The following is a 24434-nucleotide window of genomic DNA, read 5'->3' as shown; positions in this document are numbered from 1 at the left end:
TATAATTGGAGGCCCTCTTTTGGTGTCAAAGGCTTCACCAAATTTTGAAAGTGCCTATAATACCCTTCAATAACATAATTATCAAATTAAGTTAATAAAATATACATAAATAAAAGAGTAAATTGAAAAAATACCCAAACCATCACTATTTTATGTCTAAAAAATAAATAGTCGATCTATTTTCCATTAACACCACATTATCACCCGCGAGAAACGCGGGCACGTTGCTAGTTACTATAAAGCCAAGCGTGGCCTTTGGTGTCAAAGGTTTCACCAATTTTTTAAAGTCCCCAAATTGTCCACAATAGGGATATAGTTTATATTAAGGGAAAATAGTCACTTTGGTCACTCAACTTTAGACACTTTGGTTACTCAAGTTTCAAATATATCACTTTGGTCACTCAAGTATTACACTGTCATTCACAAAAGTCACTTTATTGTGAGAAAAAATGTCCCTTAAGTGACTTTGGTGAATGACAGTGTAATACTTGAGTGACCAAAGTGATATATTTGAAACTTGAGTGACCAAAATGTCGAATGAGTCATAGTTGAGTAACCATTTGTGAAATTTTCCCTTATATTAAATCAAAAATATCAACAAAGGTACAAAGCCAGGCATGGCCTTTGGTGTCAAAGGCTTCACCAATTTTTTAAAGTCCCCAAATTGTCCACAATAGAGATATAGTTTACATTAAATCAAAAATATCAACAAAGGTTAATACTGTAAAATACAAAAATAAAAATGAGAAACATATAAATAGGAGACTGAAAACAAAAAGAAGAGAAGAAACTGCCTCACGCACGATCTCAAGAAACAAAGACTGTGGATTGCGTGGGACGTGATTGGACCAGATATGGGTTCACGAAACTTTACCCCTATCTCAATTTACAGTTCATACGAAAGGAGAACCCAAAACCAAGAGAGGGAGAGCCGATTTGGGTTTATGAATTTTCAGCTTAAAATTTTTCTTTTGTGCAATCTTAAATCAGGCTTTGAGTTTAGATTAGGGATTATCTTTTAATCGATTAGGTGCAATGTTAATTAGAAGCAAGATCTTAATCGATTTCCTTTTATAATTCTATTTCTTACCTAGGAGTACTACAGAAGTCCAAACAATTTGGGACAGGGAAACAATGGAGTGTGTCTTTCATATTTGAATCTCTGATGATTAAGGTCAGTTGTCTTTTCTATTTCTCATATATGATATAAAACATCTATTTACGAACAACAGAGATTTAGAGAGTTTTTGTTTGTTCAAATGGAAGTGTGAACAAAAGGTATGCCTTAAATCTTGGTTCCATAAATGTATTCATGTTTTAGTTTTCTCTTTTCTCCATTTAATTGAACTTGGTTTTCCCCAATTCCTTTTTGGTTTCAGTTCTTATGTTTTTCTTTTTCTTGTCATGTCTCCAGGGTTTGGAAAGATGCATCTTTATATGGTGATGAACTTCAACAGGTTTGTGCTACTCTCCCTATGATTGTGGTAAGATTGTAGTAAGTGATAATTGTTCTTGACTACTATCTCATAGTCAGTTGGTTCTCGCATTTCCCAACTTATTAATTTTGAGCTGTATCATTGTGGTAACAATGACAACCTTTATTACTTTTATGTTTTTTTATTTTCCCATCAAGTTTCATTCCTTGGAATTTTATGAGTTCAGCATACGTAGGTGTACATATTGTCATGCATGCATCTAGATTTTCTCTTTTCAATAAGCAATTTGATTAAGAGTTAGTATCATTGTTCCAAGGTCATTCTAAGCTTCATATATCTATTTGTCATTTGAATATTCAAATCTTTGTATCTCATATTTTTGGATAATTTTGGTATCACGTTAAACAGCAAGTCTGATAGTTTTTTTCAAGTGTTTAGCAATTTATGCGAACGTTTGTTTCCTGTTTTGTTTCCATTCCACTAAATTTCGCATTGCAATTGTATTTTGTACGTTGATGAAAAATGGGGATGTTTGCCTTTCACAATTTCAGTAAAAAGGGGGAAGAGATAGATCAGAGAACGAACACAAAATTTGAGCACACAAAATTTGAGAAATGGAGAGGCACTGAATCTCTTAATTTGGTTGAATGGTATTGTACATATTGTTCTAGTGAGTTTTCTTTCTGTCAATAGCTCTGCAAAGTTCATTTTGTTTTTGTTTTTGAGGTCATCTTTATTTATCTCTATTATTGGTTCTGAGGTGCCTAAAGGGTGAATTACTAACTGCCACATAGAATAGGCCTTGAAGATCAAGCCTGTGCATTTGAAGATATCTTAATTTTATTATGTTTATGTATATTGTTCACGTAGAAGTAGAGTGAGTTCACTTTTTTGTCCTTTTTATTTTATTGGCTTTGTCCATAACGACAACATGAGGACTAATGAGCTTAATTTGCCTTTTATTTTTGTAAGAGATCATGTTTTTCTGTAGTTAGCATCTTAATACATTTTTGGTGTTGCAGAATCATTTGGCTTTCAAAGTCCACAAGCTATATGGAGTATGGAAAGTTATAACTTGATTTAATTACAAAGGCTAGCTGTTTATTACAATTGGGGATTCTGTAATGCATATTGCAACTTCAAAGTTTTGATTTGTTCTCTTTAATGTAGCTGACAATGGTTGATGAATCTTTATGAGAAATCAAGATTCATGTGCCCATGTGAATTTTGGTGCCTATAATAATGTCTTTTCTACTAAAGCAAGATAAAAGTTTATAAGTTCCAGGTTTGCTTAAGTTGATAAAAGTTTAGGTTGTTATCATTCTCACATTAGCTTCTAGCCTTTGCGGCCTTAATCTACTCGGAATCCGTATATATATTTGCCCATGTTTTGGTTTAGTGAAGTTTTTTATGGTTGCTACTTTTTTTCCCAAGATCATGTGCTTCCTTCCATTTTGGATCTTTACTTGGGTTTTCAGAGCATTTTTCTCAATTGTATTTGCATTTTGTTTTGTGATCTTATAGTTTCAGTTTTATGTTCATTGTAATTTTTTTTCGTAAGCGGTAAAGTTGATGTCCTCCTTCTATTATACTTTTTTTCCTTTATATGTTTAAAAAAAAAAATGGAGGAAGGGTTGCCGGCAGTGGCGTAGCTAGAAATTATATCAAGGAGGGTCAAAATTTTAATAGCCAAATTACCTTATATGTTAAAGAATTATCGGATAATTAATAGTTCATTTAGTTACAATTATCCACCAAAATAGCTTCAATTTAAAAGATGAATATATTACATTGAATTGATTTATCCCAAAATTTTTTGAGATGCCTAGCAAAAATATAAGAAAAAGAATAGTCTAATGTGTTATTGTACTCGGTCTATTGTGAACTTTTTGTTTTTTCGACTAAGGTAAGTTAGTCTTGATCTTCTTTGTTCGGAGAATAAATGTATTAAATATGTGATGCTGATCATAAGAAAGTGGGCCCAAAGTTCAGCTGGACCAATGAGCCGATCTTCTCACAAAAGATCAACTAAAACCCAAAATCTCAGTCAATCAGATTTAGTTTTATATCAAAGATGCTTAAATTTAAGCCAATCAGGAACAATTTTCAAAAGTTGAGAGGGGTCATCTGACCCTTCTCACCCTATATTGGCTACGCCCTTGGTTGCCGGGTATTATTGGAGTGTGTGGATGCTTTCCATCCCTCTATACTTTCACCAATTTGAGAATATCAACAAGTCGATATTACTCGAGAGAAATATGAGGCACGGGACAATAATAAACAACAAAATTAAACACACGCGCGAGCACGGCCCTTTCGCACTCACATGGCACGTGTAGGAAGACTAGTGTTAATAAAGCGATAACTTAAATGAAATAAATCTTTCATCTTCCACTAACAAAAATATATATTGCAAATTTGGGAGTGTTATATACACACTCGGTTAAGAGTGTGGTAGCCACACTCAGTCATGTGTCAAAATCTAAAAATTTTCTAATATTAAATTCATCTAAAAATACAACAACTGTTTTGATTGAGTTTTCTTCCTTATTTGCCCTTTCAAGTTGTTGCATCTGTAACAAAAGCTATAAGTAGATCCAGATGAATCCACAAAGCAAATCCAGCCTCCCAAACTATTGCTCCTCTTTAAATTAGTATGGGCTGATCGTGGTGGTACGAGGGAGGAGAACATACAATGGTTGTTATTTGTGAATTCGGAATCGCAGAAACAAAGAAATATTTTTGAATTGGGTTTTTCTGTTTGATTATGTTTCTTGAGTTTTGTTTCTTTGGCCCAAGTTGATTTTGTTTTCTATGTCTTGCATTGCTCAAAGTGATTGGGTATTTGAAAATCCAAAGAGAATGCTACAAAGAATGAAACTTTGGGACCTAAGAAAAACGAAATACGAATTTGGTTTTGCTTGCTTAAGACTGATAATTCAAAATTTATTCACTGAAGAACATAAAAGAAAGAAAAATGTTTGCTGAGAAAGAAAAACCCAGCTACAAAACCTCACATTTCCCTAATTGAAACCAACCCATCTCCCTCAAGATCCAAATATGTATGGTCCCAAATAGAGGAAACCCACCTTTGAATTCTCAACCTCAATTAAGAATTGCACCCAAGGCTTTTCAAGGCTCATGAGTCATTAGATTCCTTAAATGGTATTCAAGGGTCGTAGAAACTCAATTGAGACAATCTAGAGCCTTGTTAGGGTCTCTAGTTGCACCAAAAGGCGAAGAGTCCTAGAATCAAAGTTCCCAAGCTATCCAATACGGCAATTGGTATTGTAACTAACTATGTTCTAAACAAGTGTTCTAGCCATAAATTAGAGAAGTGATTAGGTCCCCTAATTTGTTCTAGACAGGCTCATCTACACATTCAAGAGTTAATCAAGCTCCTAATCATGCATCTAAGCCAAATATTATAGAATAGAACATGCATATATATGCCAAACACGAAATTGAAAACCATTAAATCAAAACATATTTATTACATTAAATTCATGCTAGGGCTCAAACTCCAGCTTCCTAAATAGACTACTTACAACCCATCCACAAATCCACAACAAAATACATCAATTAAAGAGGTAAAAGTGAAAAGAGGTGGAAAGTAACAAAAACAAGTCACAAATTTCTATGGAGCAATTATGACAAGCCTTGATTTATGACTTTTCACTTTACCCAATCTCAAATCTTGATGCTCTTTGAAATTTCTTGAGGAAGTGATGAAGATTTGGTATAGAGGAGTGAGAGAAATGAAAGAAAAATGAAAAAGATAGAGAGAATGGTGGAATGGTGGTGTGCGGCTACTCTAAGGTAGAAGAAAAGAGAATGATGGTTGCTGGGCAATGTGTTTTGCAGAAAAGGATAATTCCAAATATATGGGTAGTCTCAGTGATTGCAAGAGAGGAGGGAATAGGATATGGTAGATACGTGGGTGGTGGTGATGAGAGGAAAACTGGAAAAGGAATGTGATGGGCTGCTAGTGTATTGTAGCAGGTGTTGAAGAGATAGAAGAGATAAATTGATTGGTCAGCAAATATAATTAAGGGTCGTGACCACTTACCCAATTTTAGTCTAAAATTGTCCACTTGCTCCACTAAGAGTTTTTAACCCCATTTACCTAATCTAATATCTATTGACAGTATTTCCCTCATACTCTCTCTCTCTCTCTCTCTCTCTCTCTCTCTCTCTCTCTCTCTCTCTCTCTCTCTCTCTCTCTCTCTCTCTCTCTCTCTCTCTCTCTCTCTCCGAACCACCTTCTACCGGTCCTTCTCGTCCTCCACCGTCGACTAGCACCGCTCACGCTTCCGCCACTCCGAGGAAGGGCTACAGTGGTGGTGGTGGCAGTGGATGCGGTCGGTGTCGAGGTTGGACCGACTGCGTTCTCTTCACCGGATTCGGATCGGGTCGTGGTTGCGTTGTCTTCTTTAGCCACCGGTGGTTCCTCTTCTTCTCCAATCTATGGTTCCCCTTCTTCCGATATGGCTTGGATAGTTGCTGTGTTGGATTAGGTTCGGAATGCATTTTCTTCTTCAGATTCGGGTCGGATCAGGGATGCATCATCCTGTTCTTCTTTCTCTGGTGGTTGCACGGTTGTTGCCTCCTATTCTTCTTCCATCTATGGTGGTGTTGTTGCGGCGGTCTCGTCTTTTGCCATTGATTGTTTGCAGGGGGTTGGTCGGCGAACTGGCCAAAGAATGAGAGAAAGTGCATTGCAGTACTGTAGCCTCATAATATTTAGCACAAGTTGTTCTAGAGCTTGCTTTCCCCGTTGGTTCTGTATGATTTGCAAGTACAATAGGCTTTTTTTTTTCTTTTTTTTTTGAGAAAACAAGTACAATAGTTGGGTAATATCTTGTTAATAGAAGCAAGTTAACATTGCAGTTGGATGCAATTTTTGTAGTGTTTTCTTGCTGAAAAGAAAGAAGAATGGAAAAAAAGTTTTATTGAGTAGTTATACATGTCTATTGTGGGGCAATAATATGATTATTGGAGGCAATAATATGATTATTGGGAGGCAATAATATGAGTATTGAGGGGCAATAATATGCATATAAATTGATCAATTGTGCCTGTAGTGTATTCATTTTGGTTTTGGGAGTTTATGCAATTCACTGGAGGGCAATATATAATATGATTATTGGAAGGTAATAATATGAGTATTGGGGGGCAATAATATGATTACTGGGAGGCAATAATATGGTTACTGGGTATTATTAGGGGGCAATAAATTCAGACGTTGGAATCCGGTCACCAGTCCGGTAGCAGGATTCCAGTGATCGGTCGTCGGATTCCGGTCATTGGTTGCTGCATTCCGGTCATCGATCACCGGTCGCTGGCGTCGGGTCACTAGTCGTCGGAGTCCGCCACGGGAGTCAAGCAAGGTCTCCAATGACTTCTTTCTCAAAGTGACAAAGAAGGAGAGGGCAAAATTGTCCCAAAAATAAATAAAAATGAAATAAAAAAATACTTAATTGGGTATTAGGGAAATAATCTCTTAGAATGTTTGGGTAAGTGGGCAATTTTTAAGCTAAAATTAGGTAAATGATCATTTCCCCATATAATTAAGCAAGCTCTTTGCTTAATTAATTAAAAGATGAACATGTGCAGGTTCTTGACTTCTTCTTTCATTTTCTTATTTTATATATATATATATATATATATATATATATATATTCTCTTTTCTATTTCTTCTTTTCTTCTTTTCCACCAACACATGGGTTTTACTTTTGATGACGTTGACCTTGGTCAACCAGTTTATCGACAGTTGACTTTTCTAAATTGTTTCAATTTCGCACTATTTTTTCTCGATTTCCACAATTCCACTTATTTCCTACAAAATAAATAAAAATAAATTAATTACATAATAATTGATTTGAGAATTAGCTTAGTTCTAGTATTTTAGATATAATTACATGCATAAAAATGCATGTAATCACTGAGTAAGAGGCATTTCTTGGTTGGGGAGTTTAAACATGATGCCGCCAAGTATAAGTGACAACATTGTAGAATGTCATACCTATACTAATCCCCCAACTCCGGAAGCAAGAAGAGACTCTTCGGGTCTTGTAAAGTCTTCCATGGCAGGTTGGTGCCACGGGGGCTCATCATCGAGCTAGTACCTACAAATAAGATAAGAGTGTACAAAGAGCATATTGATTGTAGTAGGGCAATTTAAGTGATGTTTGAGTCAAATGCATTGAGGTGCATAAATGGATATATGGATGCCTGCTACACATTAAGCGTATGGCCGTATTATGTAGTGTTGAAATACTTCGTATGAGTCTGAAATGTATGTGATTGTGATAGCATACAAAGTGTATATGCAAAGATGTGTGATGAACACGATGACATATACATAATGATATGTATATGTTGTATGCCTATGATGCACATGTGTTAGGATTGAGAGTGTTGTTACTCACCGAGTCCCCCAAGTCATAGTTAGTAAAATGGAAGTTTGAACTTGGGTTATGCTCGAGGATGTCGGTGAGGCTGAGCATAGAGCTCCGCTATCGAACTAAATATTGGCCATATTAGCGAGATCATGGCGTGGTCATGATAGTCCCCCAAGAATAGGTTAGAGGAAGGAACTTTAACTTGCTTAACCCAAACGTATAAGCCATAACTCGATTGTTTGGCTCATGTGTTAGGGGAATGTAAGAGTTGAGTTCGCTCATGTCGAGGGGGTGATAGATTGTGTGAGTTTTATCTTATGGTCTTATTAATGGAATGTAAAAAGAATTTAATTGTTGCGATAAACAGTATGTGAAAAATTCAATATTTCCATTAATAAAGTACAACACGAAACTCACAAGTATAGTTGAGGCATAAGAGTGATGTTTAGAGATGCCTGGAAAGCATGAGAGCAAAGCTCAATGATAGTCCAGGTCGGATGCTACCTCCACTTGTGATAAGTGGTATGTATAAGTCCCCTAAGTGTAGAGAATAATTGGGAGGTGAGATAACTCAAAAGCAAGGGACTAGACCTTGGCTTACCCCTTGGGGGTACCTCGCTCAAGGTAAGGATTTTGATGCAAGGGATTAGACCTTGGCTTATGTAAGGGAGCTAACCTTTAATTATCCGTTTGGGATACCTCGCTCGAGTAGAGGATTTATGAGGGCTTGAGCCTCTTGACCCGGTGGAGTCATATGAGGGCTTGAGCCTCCTTGGCCTGGTGGGGACGTGGGGTCAAATGAGGGTTTGGGCCTCCTTTACCTTGTGGGGTAGAATGAGGGCTTGGGCCTCTTAATCCCATTAGGGTACCTTGCATGATTAGAGCGGATTTATGCAAGGATTTGACCTTGATCGACTTACCCTGAATGGGTACCTCGCTCAGGGCGAGGATTTTAAATGTCGCATGTTATACTGATTTAGTGTCACATATATACATGTAGTAATTGTAATTGAATTGCAATTAAATTAAGTACTAACATGTAGGCATAAACGGATATGCTACCAAAAATTAATGCATTTTTATAGACATGCTTAGATTATAGTAATCGCTATTGAAGCATGTAAAGTATAGCATTAGCTCTAGTTGAAAGAGTATGAATGATGACTTATCTGGACCCAATCGGAAGTAAGTATGAGGATATAAATTGGAATTGTTGCAAAAATCAAATCATGTTGGAATTGTCCAAGCATGACACTCCATGTCGGTTAGCAGCTGCCGGTATTTCATTTGGCCTTGTTTGTATAGGCAAGTAGTCCGTTGGGCAAGTGTACCTCCTTGAAAATAAATAAGTGATTAGCAACCTATTTATGTAGTTATATTGACTAGATGTGTACAATGAAGATTTAATGTGCACATATTTGAGAATGTCACGGGGGTTACCATGATAATGTTATTGCATCACATGGCATCGATTGACATATGCATACCTTATAAGCATGTGCAGGTAGATGGGCTCACATTAATTGAAGTCAAAATTGAAAGTTAAGCTACTTTATATATGAAGTTATCAACGTGCGATAAACCGATCATAGAGAACAAGAGGTAAATAAGGCAAGTTCCATTGCATGTGCCAATAAAATAAGCATGGTATAGCATGTGGCCGTCATTGAACTTTTTGATCAATTGTCAAAATAGATGTTTAAATGAGGTGTCCACTTCTTTTGTTTTTGGTTAACACATGCTTTGGATATAATTAAATGTGAAGGTATACTTATGTTATAGAATGCATGGTAATAGGCATGGGTGTAGGGAATACATTTGTGTATATACCAAATACATTTCTTTCTCTGTGAGCACATGGAATCAAATCAAACAAAGTGTATGTGTGCCTAGCAACAATTATGATATTTGGCAATGACACGTGCGGATACACATATGAAGCCTAACAAGTATGCGTTCATTTGATTGAGATAATATAAACAAAATCCATAGAAGGCAAGGAACTCAGCTTTTCTCTTTCCTTCTCAAGATGATCTGCTGCGATATTGTATTGCTTGTCTGAGCAGAAGCATGACGCAAGTAACAATATATAGGAGGCTGTTAGCCAACTTTTTGAAGTGCTATCAAGTGGTTTAGTAAAGAGTGATAAAGGATGTGTGCTTCACTGTTGTGAAGTTTGGACTCCAGAGCTGTTGTAAGTCTCAACTTTGAGCCTGGAGAAGAGAAGTGTGGACGGCTGGGTGTCCAGAGTAAATTCTCTTGTTTCTCTTCCTCCTTTTTTTAACTATGTCGACACCGAGAGAGTGCTGGCACTGAGAGGGGCTGTAGCCTGTAGAGGTGAAGTCCCCGAGATAGTGATGTCGAGATCTCTGTGAGGGTCGCCGAGAGAGAGGTGTCATTGGCGGGTCACCGAGTGATGTTGCCGAGGAGGCTGCTTGTGAGACCACCGGTTGCGCATCGAGAGGAGCTGCGATGATGATCACCGAGAGGTGAAAATGTTGCCGAGATGATTGCCGGTAGGTGAAGATGCTGTCGGGATGAGGTGAAACACCGAGACCAAGGAGGTCAGACACCGGGAGGAGGAAGCTACCGGGTGGGAGTCCGGGAGTGGGTGATGAGTTGCACTCTGCCATTTTTTTTTGAATCCCAGTGGGGATAGCGAGATGAAGACAGCGAGGTACCAGGAGTTATATCACCGAGAGTTGGGCCACCGAGAAGTACCAGGAGTGAACCAACAGATTCTTTGAATGGAGGCTGGATTTCGATTCAGTTACCGGGGAGGGTGTTTTGTCTCAATCGGTAATTATGATGACAGTCCCGGAGAGTTTACAGGTGAGACTGGGCATGAACAGGTCCGCAAGTGAGGCCAGGGAGTCCCCTGGTGAGGGATGAATAAGTTACTGGATAAGATCACCGGGGTAAGTCGACTCAGACCTTACCATGTGAATCCGGGAGTATGAATGTCACTGAGAAATGCGGTGAGTTGCTGAACGGGAACTAACTGCCTGGAAGTGATTGATGTGCAGGGGAGATCACCTGTGAAGCAAGGAGGAGCTGCTGGGTGATATCGGTGAAGGGATGAACCCAGCGGGTCCAAGTAGATGCTAGTGTCTCCGGGATGAGTTGACTTGCAGGGCTACGGATCTATATGAAATTGGACTTTGGCTCTTTTGCGGGTACTGATGTGTTGCATGGCAACATGATGCATGTAATGAGGAGTTATTGTTGCTGAGTGACCAAGCGGGTCAATTATAAATAAGAACCTTCCATGAGATTGTATCGGTTCCACAGACGGCGTCAATGTTCTTGAGATTGAGACTAAGGAAGAAGCAGGATAGAGATAGAGAGAAATAACACAAGCGGGATAGAGATAGAGAAAAATAACACAAGATGTATAGTAGTTCACTTTGCCCCGTTGGCAAGGCTAGATCTACTTAGAGGTTCCACTATGAGAGATGCTAAGTAGCCTTTAGTAATAATACAAGTGTGGGGATTATGGATCCCATCCATTTTAAGAAGGGGAGGACTCCCTTTTATAACTAAAGAACTCTCCTTCCATTTTGATGCAGAGCGGATGACGGCCCAATTTGAGGAACAGTTAGACCGTGTTAAAGGAGGAAAACGAAAAGTAACTAGTAGACAGGAAACGGCAGTTCGGTGTCTGATTGGGACGCACCTTACCTTTCCGGAAAGGGAATTGCGCCAGAAACAAGACTCATCGCTTTGCTATGAGCTGTAGCATTTTTCGGGCTTTTGGGATCGTTTAGGGCCTCAAAACTGCATTTTTCTATTTTACCCGTTTTTGGTTTTCTTAGTTATTTTTGGGTTGTTTTCGTTTTTATCCATGGGCCTTAGGGTTTCGTTGTTAGTCGCCCTAGGGTACTTTTCTCTTATCGGCTGCAGAACGCATCTTTCATCTTTTATCAATAAAATTGAGATTATTCTCTTTTATCTCTGGTGAACTCCAGAATCCTTTGCTTAGGTTTATTGCTGGTAAACCTAGTTATCAATCCGACTGCGTCACATTTACACATTTTCGATGTGGGATAATATGTGTCTATTGCTTCTCTTGAAGCCTTTTGGAGAGCATGGGAGGGTGGTCTCCCAACGAGATATAATCCGACCTCCACCATGGCGAGGTACCTCAGGTATCGGTCTACTGGATGTATACCATAAGAGAGGTTAACCATGTCACGGAGACCACCTATGAGGTCGTTGCTTATGTTTGGCGGTATGTAATATAGGCGGTATGTACATACAGGACAAGTCCGTAGGTAGCTGTTGTACCCAAGGGTTGAGTGATTAAGTTCTCTTCCTAATTACAGCTTCTTCCCAAATGTGCAAATCCTAAAGCATTTCTTAGTAGAAAATTCATCATTCCATTTGGCATGATTGGTATGATAGATTAAGTCATCCATCCGATTACATTATGTCTTCAATGTCTCAGCTTCGTCCCAGACATATTATAATTATTAATGAAGAGTTCATTCCATTTAGAATACCCTCATCTGTCCAACACACTCCATCTTTTCATTCCGCTCTTCAATGACTTTCACTCTACCTCTTTCCATTCCTGTTCACCCTACAACTCCCTTCACATGTTTGATTCACATTCCAGCAGTCCTTGAGCAGATCATGCTTGGTGCCCGCCCGCCTGCTCTTCTCCTCAACTGAAGACCACACTGCTTCTTCATTCAACAAGCTAGTGCTAGTTGAGCTGGGGTACATATCCCTTCCTTGCTCCAAGTTCACTAACCTGCTCGAATATTGTTTTCTTATGCTCTAGGTTTTCGGATTGGAACCTTGGCGTGTACGTATAGAAGCATCAAGACAAACAACACATACACCAGAACACATGATAGAAAAAATGCACTGATTAATAAGCATACTCGATCATAATTTGTAAAAACTGCAATAAAAATTGTTGGGCATGTTCTGAATCAGTCCCTTCTTTTCTTAGCATGAAATGATATTGGAAAATTGTAATAAGGATGTCAACTAAAGAAGGTTCATAAAGAATATGATCATAGCATGCAACGCTTCTTTATTGAGAAATTAAGCATGAAAATACGCCTTCACTCATCATCAAATAACAAATTTACCTAGAGTACTCTAGGTAAATTTGTTATTTGATGATGAGTGAAGGCGTATTTTCATGCTTAATTTCTCAATAAAGAAGCGTTGCATGCTATGATCATATTCTTTATGTGTCCTCAAAATTTGTTTATGAGGATTAACGAAAATTAATCCGTCTTGGTCTTCTGGGATACATATTAGGGATATCTAGAATAACAGAAGACTACACATTCAATTTAATAAGAGTGGACTTAAAGAGATAGGCTTTGCAAAGTGAATTACAAACTCAAAGAGTTTCAAGGAGATGAAAGTTTGGGACTTTTGAATATCATGCTACTATGTCTTTTGATCTTGCACATGCATTTCTGAACCAATATGTTTTATGACATATCAAGTAAGTATCAATAAACCTTTCGAAAATCATAATTGGGAAGATTTGAAATTAATATGGCTCAGGATGAAAAGAATCCTTTTCCTAGAGGACGTATCAACAATGTCGCTGGGAAATTAGGACAGTGACAATAATAGAATGAATTGCTACTGAAAAACAAATTAGTTTAGTTCCATTGAGCCTTACCAACATGTAGGAATTATATCTTCTTCGACATCTCTTTACCATAGGGACCACTCAACCTGCACAGCTGATATTGGATGACCAGCATGGGCTCTTCTTATTGTGGAAGCTGATGCCTTAGACAGACCAATGTACTTTACATTACCCTCTTCAACTAGTTTCTTGAGCTCCCCCATCTTGTAATAAGAATAATAAGGAATTTAAGAAATGAAGAGCAACCTCAAATTATGGGAATCATAAAGCATGTCAGTTACTAACAATTAAGAATAGCGAAATAAAATACATTGCCAGCACATAGCTAGAAGATAATGTTAATAACCATATACATGCTCACAATATATGCACACAATCATAAAAGGGATTAAGGCTTACCTTCAGCAATCACTGGCATGGATTCCATCTTATGCTACAAACACGAACACTGAATATGGCCTTCTGTTACTTACCAACTTGCTTCTCAATGGACAGAACAATATGCAAAACGTCGGTAGTAATCAGGGACCAATTCATCTGTATATATAGGAGACTTAACCCTCAAGAAGCTTCCCATTAAAGCTATCCATATCGGTTTAGGTTTCCTAGTTAGATTCTTAATGTAACACTTCATTGTAATCTTTCTTGCAGACTAAGAATAGGATTACTTACCTTAATGAATAGATACACTGCTTCATTAAGTTACAAGTATTGATTTACTGTTTGTATCCATGTTAAACTAGGATTGATATTAAGCTAATCATCAATTACTTTATGATGATATGTGTTATGTCCATATTTGATCTTACAATCTCCCCCTTAGACTCACACATATCATGCTCGATGATTTGCACCAGAGAACATCAAAACCTACTTAACTTACTGAAGTGCGCGCCAGATAACAAACTTAAATCGAAAATCCATTCCAACATGGTCAGATCACAGTTACTTATGCAGAGCAAGAAACAGTATACATTTTAACAAAAATGCAGAGTTTCAAAACCACAAACACAAGCTCCTGCAATCCACATATGTCAAACCAGAAGTGATACAATATATGTTAATGTGTATCAACAAGTAAACATATATTAGGTCCTACTTTATGTTTCTAAAACCAAAAACTCAAGCAAATTTACTGAACACTGATGGCTTAAAGATATTGCTTGAACCTTAACATCATGCTTCACATGATTTAAGCCATCTGATAGCAAGTATAACTTTAAACACAAAATCGATAATTTTCAGAACATTCAACAAAAACTGCAGTAATAACCAAAATCTGAAAATACCTCAAAATTTATTAATAATAACAAACTGCCATTACAAATAAGTTGTGATAAACAAAAGTCAAAAATATCACAACTGAAATTACAAGAACTCAAGAACCTTAAAATTTTAAATTGCTCCAACTGCTCTAACTCTCTACTAAACCTAAGCATCTAGATTAGCTAAAACTCCAATGCTTGTTGTATGCTTCTGGAATGCTGCTACTGACAAGGCCTTGGTGAAAGGATCTGCTAGCTGTGAATTTGTGTCAATACTCAAAACAGCTATTTCACCATGCTTTACTCTTTCTCTAACACTGTAATACTTTAGATCAATGTGTTTAGAATTATTTGACCTTTTACTATTCTTGCTAAAGAAAACTGCAGCCTCATTGTCACAATAAATCACAAGTGTTCCAGCCACAATGTGACTCAATACTTTGGTCTGCATGAGAAAATTCCTAATCCAAAGTCCTTCACACACAGTTTCATATACTGCAATAAATTCAGCTTGCATAGTAGAAGTTGAAACAAGTGTTTGTTTCATGGTTTTCCAAGCAATAGCACCTCCTGCAAGCAAGAACACATATCCACAAGTGGACTTCTTGGAGTCTGGATAATTCCCTGCAAAATCCGAGTCTGAGAATCCAATGAGTTTCAGATCCTCCACTTGCCTATAAACTAGCATGTGACTTTTAGTTCTCTGCAGGTATCTCAACACTTTCTTCCCAGCTACCCAATGTTCATGGCCTGGATTGGATTGGAATCTTGACAAAATCCCTACTGCAAAAGACAAGTCTGGCCTAGTGCAGACTTGTGCATACATGAGACTTCCTACAAGTCTGGCATAAGGCTTTGACTCCATATTTCCTTTTCAACATCACTATTGGGACTTTGCTTCTTAGTTAGCTTATCTCCTTTGGACATGGGAACTTCTCCAGCTGCACACTTCTCCATACCAAATCTCTTTAAAACTTTGGTAATATAATTCTGTTGAGACAAACCAAGTAGTCTCTGTGCCCTATCTCTTTTAATCTCAATACCTAGTACATAGGATGCTTCTCCTAAGTCTTTCATGTCAAAATTCCTTGACAGAAAACTCTTGGTATCTTTAAGCAATTTAATGTTACTGCTAGCCAAAAGTATATCATCCACATAGAGTACCAGAAAAATAAAATTGTTCCCAACTGTCTTCAAATAAACACACTCATCAACAAGATTTTCTGTAAATCCAAAAGTAGAAATCACAGAATCAAATTTCTTGTACCACTGTCTAGAAGCTTGTTTTAGGCCATAAATTGATTTTCTTAACTTACACACTAAGTTTTCACTTCCAGCTTGTACAAACCCTTCTGGCTGCCTCATATAAATCACTTCATCTAGTTCACCATTCAAGAAAGCTGTTTTAACATCCATCTGGTGCAGCTCCATATCAAAATGAGCCACTAAAGCCATGATTATCCTAAACGAGTCTTTTGTAGAAACTGGAGAAAAAGTCTCAGTAAAATCAATGCCCTCCTTTTGTGTAAAACCCTTGGCAACTAATCTTGCTTTATGTCTCTCTACATTGCCATTTGCATCTCTTTTGGTTTTGAAAACTCATTTACAACCTATAGGCTTCTGGTTGGGGTCAGGTTCAACTAATTCCCAAACTGCATTTTGACTCATGGAATTAATTTCTGCTTCCATTGCTTGCTGCCATTGATGAGATTCACTACTTTCAATGGCCTGATTAAATGTAGTTGGATCATTGTACTCTGCACAGTCCATTTCAATTTCTGCTTCTTGCAGATAAACAATGTAGTCACTCTCTTCCCCCCCATAAGTTGGTTTTCTTGCTCTCTGTGATCTTCTAGGCTGAGCCACTGGAGGATGGTGAGGTTCAGTTACTTGACCAGTTACGTGGTCAGTTACTTGACCAGGGACAGTTACTTGGTCAGTTACATGGTCAGTGACATGGGCAGTGACTTGACCAGGCACAGTTACTTGGTCAGTGACATGGGCAGTGACTTGATCAGTGACATGGTCAGTGACTTGGTCAGTTACTTGGCCAGTTACTTGACCAGGTACAGTTACTTGGTCAGTGACATGGTCAGTTACGTAACCAGTGACATGATCAGTTACATCTTGTTCTAAAGGCAATGCTACACTTATATTCTCATCTGACACAATTTCCTCAAAATCTGAGGTTAAATCCTCAAGGTTTGTATTGTGAACTTTTTCACTTAGAAACTTTACTTGATGTGTTTCAAAAATTCTAGGTGAATGATGAGCAGAATATAATTTATAGCCTTTAGATTTATCTGGATAACCTATAAAATAGCAACTAACAGTTTTGGGGTCAAGTTTATTCAAGCTTGGATAATAAATCCTAGCTTCTGCATGACATCCCCAAACATGACAGTGATGAAGACTAGGTTTCCTGCCACACCAAAGCTCAAAAGCAGTATTTTCTATGGCTTTGCTAGGTGTCCTATTGCAAATATAATTTGCAGTTTTTAAAGCCTCACCCCACAGAAATTTAGGCAAACCAGTTGTACACATCATACATCTAACCATGTTCAAAAGAGTCCTATTCTTTCTCTCTGCAACACCATTCTGTTGTGGATTATAGGGTGTTGTGTATTGAGCTTTAATTCCATTGTCTTGCAAAAACAAGGCAAATGGACCCTTTTGTTGGCCGGATTCAGTGTACTTTCCGTAGAACTCTCCCCTCTATCTGACCTCACTGTTTTGATTTTCTTTTCTAGTTGATTTTCTACCTCAGACTTAAAGATTTGAAAGGCTTTCAATGCTTGTGCCTTTTCTGAAAGTAGATAAATATAACTGTATCTAGAAAAGTCATCAATGAATGTGATAAAATACACATTCCCACAGATAGTTTGATGCCTAAATGGTCCACATATATCAGTGTGTATGAGTTCTAATAAATTTTGGCTTCTATATGCAGTCTTCTTTCTAGTATTAGTTATTTTCCCCTTAAAGCATTCAACACAGTCTATTAGATCAGAAAAATCAAGTTCATTTAGGATGTTGTTTTTCACCAAAATTTTCAGTCTCTCTTTTGAAACATGGCCGAGTCTTCTATGCCATAAAAATGCAGACTTTTCATTTAGTTTGGTTCTTTTAACACCTGTTAAAGTGTTAGTATTGTTTGTGTTATTTTCAACAAGTAAAATTTCTTGTTGAGCCATTGAAAAATTTAACTGTAAATAATCATTCATAATAACACCAGAACCAATTTGAACAGAATTTTTAGAAATAAGAATTCCATTACTATCCATAACAAGTCTACAACCAGATTTTACTAAAAGAGAAACCGAAACCAAATTCCTTCTCATGGAAGGTACATAAAAAACATTGTCCAAAACTAACAATTTTCCTAATCCTAAATCGAGCTTTAAGGTTCCAATAGCCTTGACTGCCACTCTCATGCCATTGCCTACACACAGGTTCACTTCATCACTTTTTGGGATTCTCCTCCTTATGAATCCCTGCAAAGAATTAGTAATATGAATAGGTGAGCCTGAATCTATCCACCAAGACTGTGGTTCAACATTTATGAGATTAATTTCTAAAGAAAAAACTGTATTAGAAAAAAAACTTACCCTTTTTGGCTAACCAATTTTTATAGCCAGTGCAGTCCTTTTTCATGTGTCCTACTCTTTTGCAAAAGTAGCACTTGAACCTAAATGGCCTATTTTCCTTGGCCACTGCAGCTGTTGAACTCTTAGTTATGGCTTTAATAGGCTTGAGCTTATTTTGGGGCTTTTTCCTTTTAGGCTTCTCAATGAGGTTAATGGTTGTAGCAGGTTCCTTTTCTTCCTTGATCCTAGATTCTTCATCCACACAGATGGATATAAGTTCATCTAGAGTCCAGTTTCCCTTTTGAGAGTTGTAACTGGTCCTAAGATGACTAAAACTGTTAGGCAAGGAATGTAGTGCATAATGCATTACCTGCTCATCCCTAACCCCATCAAGAGCTCCCTGAGTCTGCCATTTATATTGATCATCTTCATAATATGTTCTCTAACTCCCCCTGAACCCATGTACTTCAAATCATGAAACTCCTTGGTTAGCGTAGCAGCTTCTGCCTTTTCACTTTCTTTAAACTTAGCACCTATGAGTTCCAAAAAATCTGATGCTAGCTCAGGTTCTTCTATACTTCCTCTGACAGTCTTGGACATAGAGGTACGAATGAGGTTCTTAGCCATTCTATTGGATCTATGCCACTTCTTGTAAAGATCAGTTTCCTTCTTAGTGCTCTTTTCAGTTAACTCTTCAGGTTTGTCCTCAGTGAAGCAATAGTCTATGTTCTCATGCATTCCCATATAGTTCTCTACAGAATCTAGCCAAGCTCTATAGTTGGTTCCAGTTAGCATCAAGACACTGTTCAAGTTCATGTAAGAGTTACCTAAGGAGCAAAACAAAAATTCGTGTGAGTTCTCAATTTGTAAAGAAAATAACTTTAAGTTTTATGTGTTTTATTTAGCTTTAAGCAACCAAAACAAGAACATACAGAAAACCTAAACAATCCATACTTGCATTCATATCAGTCCATAACCAAAAATAATGTTAAGCAACACTTTTGAGCAGAAGCATAACATCCTGGAGTTCTTTATCAATATACCATGTTCAATGAAAACAAGTTATCCAAAGAAATTTATCCACATCTTTAGACAGAAGAAAAATTTCTAAGTATCCGTATTTATTTTCATCAAGCACGCATATTGCTGTTTTGTATTCTAAAACCATACTTGACCACTTCTTTGGAAGATAAAACTGAAGCATAGTTTTAAAACACAAAACACAATTTCAGTTTTGTTATTCGATCAGTTACTTGATTAGTTACCTGACCAGTTACTTGGTCAGTGACCTGGCCAGTTACATGGTCAGTGACCTGACCAGTTACATGGTCAATGACCTGGCCAGTTACATGGTCAGTGACCTGGCCAGTTACATGGTCAGTGACCTGGCCAGTTACATGGTCAGTTACCTGATCATTGTTTTCTGCCAACATCAATGAAGAATGCTTTGTGCATCATAATCACTTATGCCAACAGAAAACCACAAAACCCATGAGCTTTTAACTTTATATTCTACCCAGATTCATCCTTGTAAGAAAATTAAGCTCTCATATCTGTCAATTTTAATAATGTGTAAAAAATTCTGGGAGATTTTTGTTCTTCATGCAATTTTACACAATCACAGATACAATACCATATCATCAATCAATTCATCATGCATATTCAAGCACAATCAAAATTGTTTCGATTCCAAGAAACCACAGAACAATCAAGAAATTGTAAATTTCATCCGGTCACCATCTACTCTAACCTAACGCACGCCGGGAATGCAACTAGTGTTCTTGAGCACAATCAAAATTCAATTATCATGCTATGAATCGAAATCAATTTCCATAGAAAAACCTGTTTTTGCTTTTTCCCCAATTTGCTGCTAAAAATCACAGCGGAAGCGTGAATTTGATAATTAACCAGATGCAGCAATCGACTTAAGTAACTTACTTTGATAAGTTACATGACCAGTTACATGGTCAGTGACTTGGTCAGTTACTTGACCCGTAAAGCAAAAACCTTTTTTTTTTTTTTTTTTTTTTGCAAAACCCTAAAACGATTTTGATACTTGTGAGCCTAAGCTCTAATACCAATTGTTAATAACCATATACATGCTCACAATATATGCACACAATCATAAAAGGGATTAAGGCTTACCTTCAGCAATCACTGGCATGGATTCCATCTTATGCTACAAACACGAACACTGAATATGGCCTTCTGTTACTTACCAACTTGCTTCTCAATGGACAGAACAATATGCAAAACGTCGGTAGTAATCAGGGACCAATTCATCTGTATATATAGGAGACTTAACCCTCAAGAAGCTTCCCATTAAAGCTATCCATATCGGTTTAGGTTTCCTAGTTAGATTCTTAATGTAACACTTCATTGTAATCTTTCTTGCAAACTAAGAATAGGATTACTTACCTTAATGAATAGATACACTGCTTCATTAAGTTACAAGTATTGATTTACTGTTTGTATCCATGTTAAACTAGGATTGATATTAAGCTAATCATCAATTACTTTATGATGATATGTGTTATGTCCATATTTGATCTTACAGATAATACAGTAATGGACAATACTTCGCTGCCCAGCCATGGGCAGCCCTTCCTAACCAACACTTGCGTGTCTCACTCAAGGTCCAACACGTGGTTTTTTTTTTGGGCCCCTCTCTTTCTGTTCTCTTCACTATTCCCTATCGGCTGCTCACCCCGACCATCCCCAAACCTCATTCCTCCTCCTCCTTAATCCTCAACCCCTTCTCCACTCCCTATTGCCGGTTTCCAGTCACCACCACCGCCTTCCTCACTCTCTCAATCAAAGCCTACACCGCAGATCGAGATCTCTCCGTACTTGTCTCTGGCAATGGCAAATCCTCCTCCGGGATACTATTCCTTGTTTCGCAGCAGTACTATGCTTGCTTCCTCTACCTCCATCGCGGTCATGAAGCACAGCGCCACCGACGGAATCTAGTCTAGATTGTGTAAAAGGCTTAGGAGAACACGTGTCTCCCAATTAGTGGATATGGTCAGCCAAAGCTGACCATACCTGGTCAGCGAAGTTTTTATCCTACAGTAATTATGTGATCTACCAAGTAGTATACCATGCAGATCTAAAAGGATGAAGAATAAAGTAGCAAGTCATGTTGAAAAAAGTAAACATAGTTTACAAATCTGCGTACACTTGATTCAACATTCAAAACTTAAAAAGATCTTATCTGTAGTGTGACTCCCAACTGAAGGATGTGGTCACAATAATCACTGCACTTCTATGGGGACATGTCATATATCTTCTTACACATTGGCATGAACCATATACGTACATATGAGGAAAACAGACGGACATAGACAAATGAGGAACAACACAAGCACTTAGACATGTCGATTTCAAGTGATCCTCAAATAGTCTTAGACACACACATCATGTATTTCGTCGATTCAATTTACCTATTACACGCAGAGTTACTAACCAAAGTGTAATGATAACTCATAACATGTGATTATAAGTTTTAATTAGAAGGAGATTGAATTTCAAAGGAAACAGAAAAGAAAACAAACCGTGACTTCAATGAGGACATTGTAAAACAGTGACAAGCGTGGCTCATGGCCCACCATTGTACTGATATTGTCCCAACTTAACCACCCGATAGGTGTTGGGTTTTAATCACAAAAGGCCTCGGTACAATTGGGTGAGATTCACCCACTTATAAGTTATATTTTATTTGTCACTTTTTCAATGTGGGATCTTTCATCTCCAACACGCCCCCTCACGTGCAACCTAACTCTAGGTTAGCACGTGAAATTAATTAATCCAATTTCCACATTGGAAATTGGGACACAAGTCTCATATCGGAGACTTGGTCGATACAATCCAAGGCCCGCATTGGACACTTGGTAATTTCGATGGCAATACAGGGAACCCCAATTTTGGGCTCATGATACATGCTTACGTGGAGACGCAATTGGAGAAGGACCCGTTTTGATACCATGTTAAATAGTGACAAGCGTGGCCCATGGCCCACCATTGTACCGATATTGTCCCAACTTAACCACCCGATAGGTGTTGGGTTTTAATCACAAAAGGCCTCGGTACAATTGGGTGAGATCCACCCACTTATAAGTTATATTTTATTTGTCACTTTTTCAATATGAGATCTTTCCTCTCCAACAGACATAGGTGTCAATCCGATGCTGATAATAGAGATCAATAGAATTAACACCAAGGTGCTTCAAGCTTCCCTAACAAGCAGCCCTCACATATATGCTGGCTGGCCTCAAATCTTCATGTGGTGCTTAACACTCTAACCACATTTCGTCGCCAATTGAACCTTCTCTCTAACCCTCAACTCAAAGCCTGCTTGATCAATCAACACATTAACTTACAATACCACTTCATCCAATTCAATAATTCGAACAAACCTAGAAAACTAAATACAAGAATGTGAGTGATTTTACCTTGCCAAGAAGAGTTTTGTAGGTGTAGGGTGTCAGAGCAAGGTGACACCAGCATCAATGGCGTGGTGGATGAGATTGATCATGTTTAGTTCAGGCTTTGGGTGGCCATAGAAGGTTGACATGCCTATCCAGCCTAGTTATTGAGCTGAGACCTCAAGGCCTTGTGACCCAAGCTTGATCCGCCTCACTCCTGTCATGTCTAGTTTATGTTAGGGACTTAGGTTGCTGGGAGCAGTTTGAGCTTTGAAGCACGAGGTAAGCCGAGTAAGGGGACTGATCAAATGGTGGTTTGAACAAGTCATCATAGGTGCCACGTGTTTTGTTCTAACTTCAGTCTTCAGAAGTTGGCAAGTATTTTTTATTTTTTTTTATAGACAAGTCTACCCCCACACTTGAACTCTCAACTCTTCTCAATCTTCATTCTTAATGCCAAATCCTCAAGTAAAGTCCCAAAAGTTAGCTCCACTAAGTTTTTAGAACAAAGGGTAGGGTTGTAACTATACTAAGGTTCAGGGGTTAAGGATTTTAAGGGTGATGAAAGAAAAGGCTTAATGTAGGCTCAAAGGGGTTTATCTAGGGGAGTCCCACGACGGGCACAAATGGGGACACATGCTTTTTGGCAATGGTGATAATTCCTAGGGTGCCTCTATCCCTTCCAGAATCAGGGCCATGTATTGATAAAAGTCTCAACAAGCACAAGAGCGAATTCTAGCATTCTCTAGTCCATCAAACTTAATCTATGGCAAACAATCAATCAAATGAAAGAATAATGAGATCATCAAAACATCGCCAAGAAAATAAGAATATATTTTTCATTTCACTCCAAGAAAAAGGGACATGGGTTCGAATATCTCACATGGGCTTTTATGAATCAAAACTCATCCTAACATGCTCATATTCTGTACCAAGGTCACGAAATCCATATCTACTACACATGCACATATTTTTCATATATCTCAATTAACCAAAGAATACCATTTTTGAAATCATCTTAATATTGTGATCATCTTTTAGCCATAATTTCAGAGATATAAGCTCATCCTAGACAGTTGAAGGGGCATCCTATGACTCAAAAACCAAAAACAAAAACAATTTTTTTTGTTGTTGTTGACATTTTTCCATTTTTTTTGTATTCTTTTTGACATTTTCAAATTTTTTTTTCTTTTTCAAAATATAAGACTCAAAATAAAAGACAAAAATATAAATCCCTTCCCCCACACTTAAATATTGCATTGTCCTCAATGTAATCAATTATAAACATGCAATGAAACAAATAAGCATAGATAGAAGACATTTACGAAAATAAATCCTAAAATAAAAACAAAGAAGAAAAATTAAAAAAAAGAAAAAAAAGAAATAGGGAAAGAGAAAACAAATCTGTGTTTGAAGACTCATTCACAGCTGCTTCTGAATTGGGTTGCCTCCCAAGCAGCGCTTGAGTTTAACGTCTTTCAGCCAAACGGTACCTCCATTAAATAAAGTTAGTGACTACAATTAACAAAGAAATACAAAGTATATATACAAGTAACTATGAATTACAAACTACGAGTAATATTAACAAGTTAGTGACTAAAACGTGAAAAGTATTTTTACAAGTGTAAATTTTGTACCTTAGTGTATCACAACATTTTCTTTTGTTATAAATATTATTGATATCGAATTTAATTC

The 24434-nt window shown here is 37.5% G+C and overlaps 1 long non-coding RNA gene and 1 pseudogene across 1 annotated transcript; one reads left to right on the top strand and one right to left on the bottom strand.

Annotated features, from left to right (window-relative positions):
- Positions 1-805: 805 nt before the first annotated feature.
- Positions 806-2574, top strand: LOC121052476. The gene is made up of 4 exons (XR_005809201.1): positions 806-1174; positions 1415-1457; positions 1988-2106; positions 2459-2574. It is a non-coding gene; the product is annotated as an uncharacterized LOC121052476 (long non-coding RNA).
- A 9960-nt stretch (positions 2575-12534) lies between these two features.
- LOC112199179 lies at positions 12535-22963 on the bottom strand (annotated as a pseudogene).
- Between the last annotated feature and the right edge of the window lie 1471 nt (positions 22964-24434).

The sequence above is a fragment of the Rosa chinensis genome, chromosome 4 (genome assembly GCF_002994745.2).
Source record: "Rosa chinensis cultivar Old Blush chromosome 4, RchiOBHm-V2, whole genome shotgun sequence".
Lineage (NCBI taxonomy): Eukaryota > Viridiplantae > Streptophyta > Magnoliopsida > Rosales > Rosaceae > Rosa > Rosa chinensis.
This window is presented reverse-complemented; position numbering and strand designations above follow the sequence as displayed.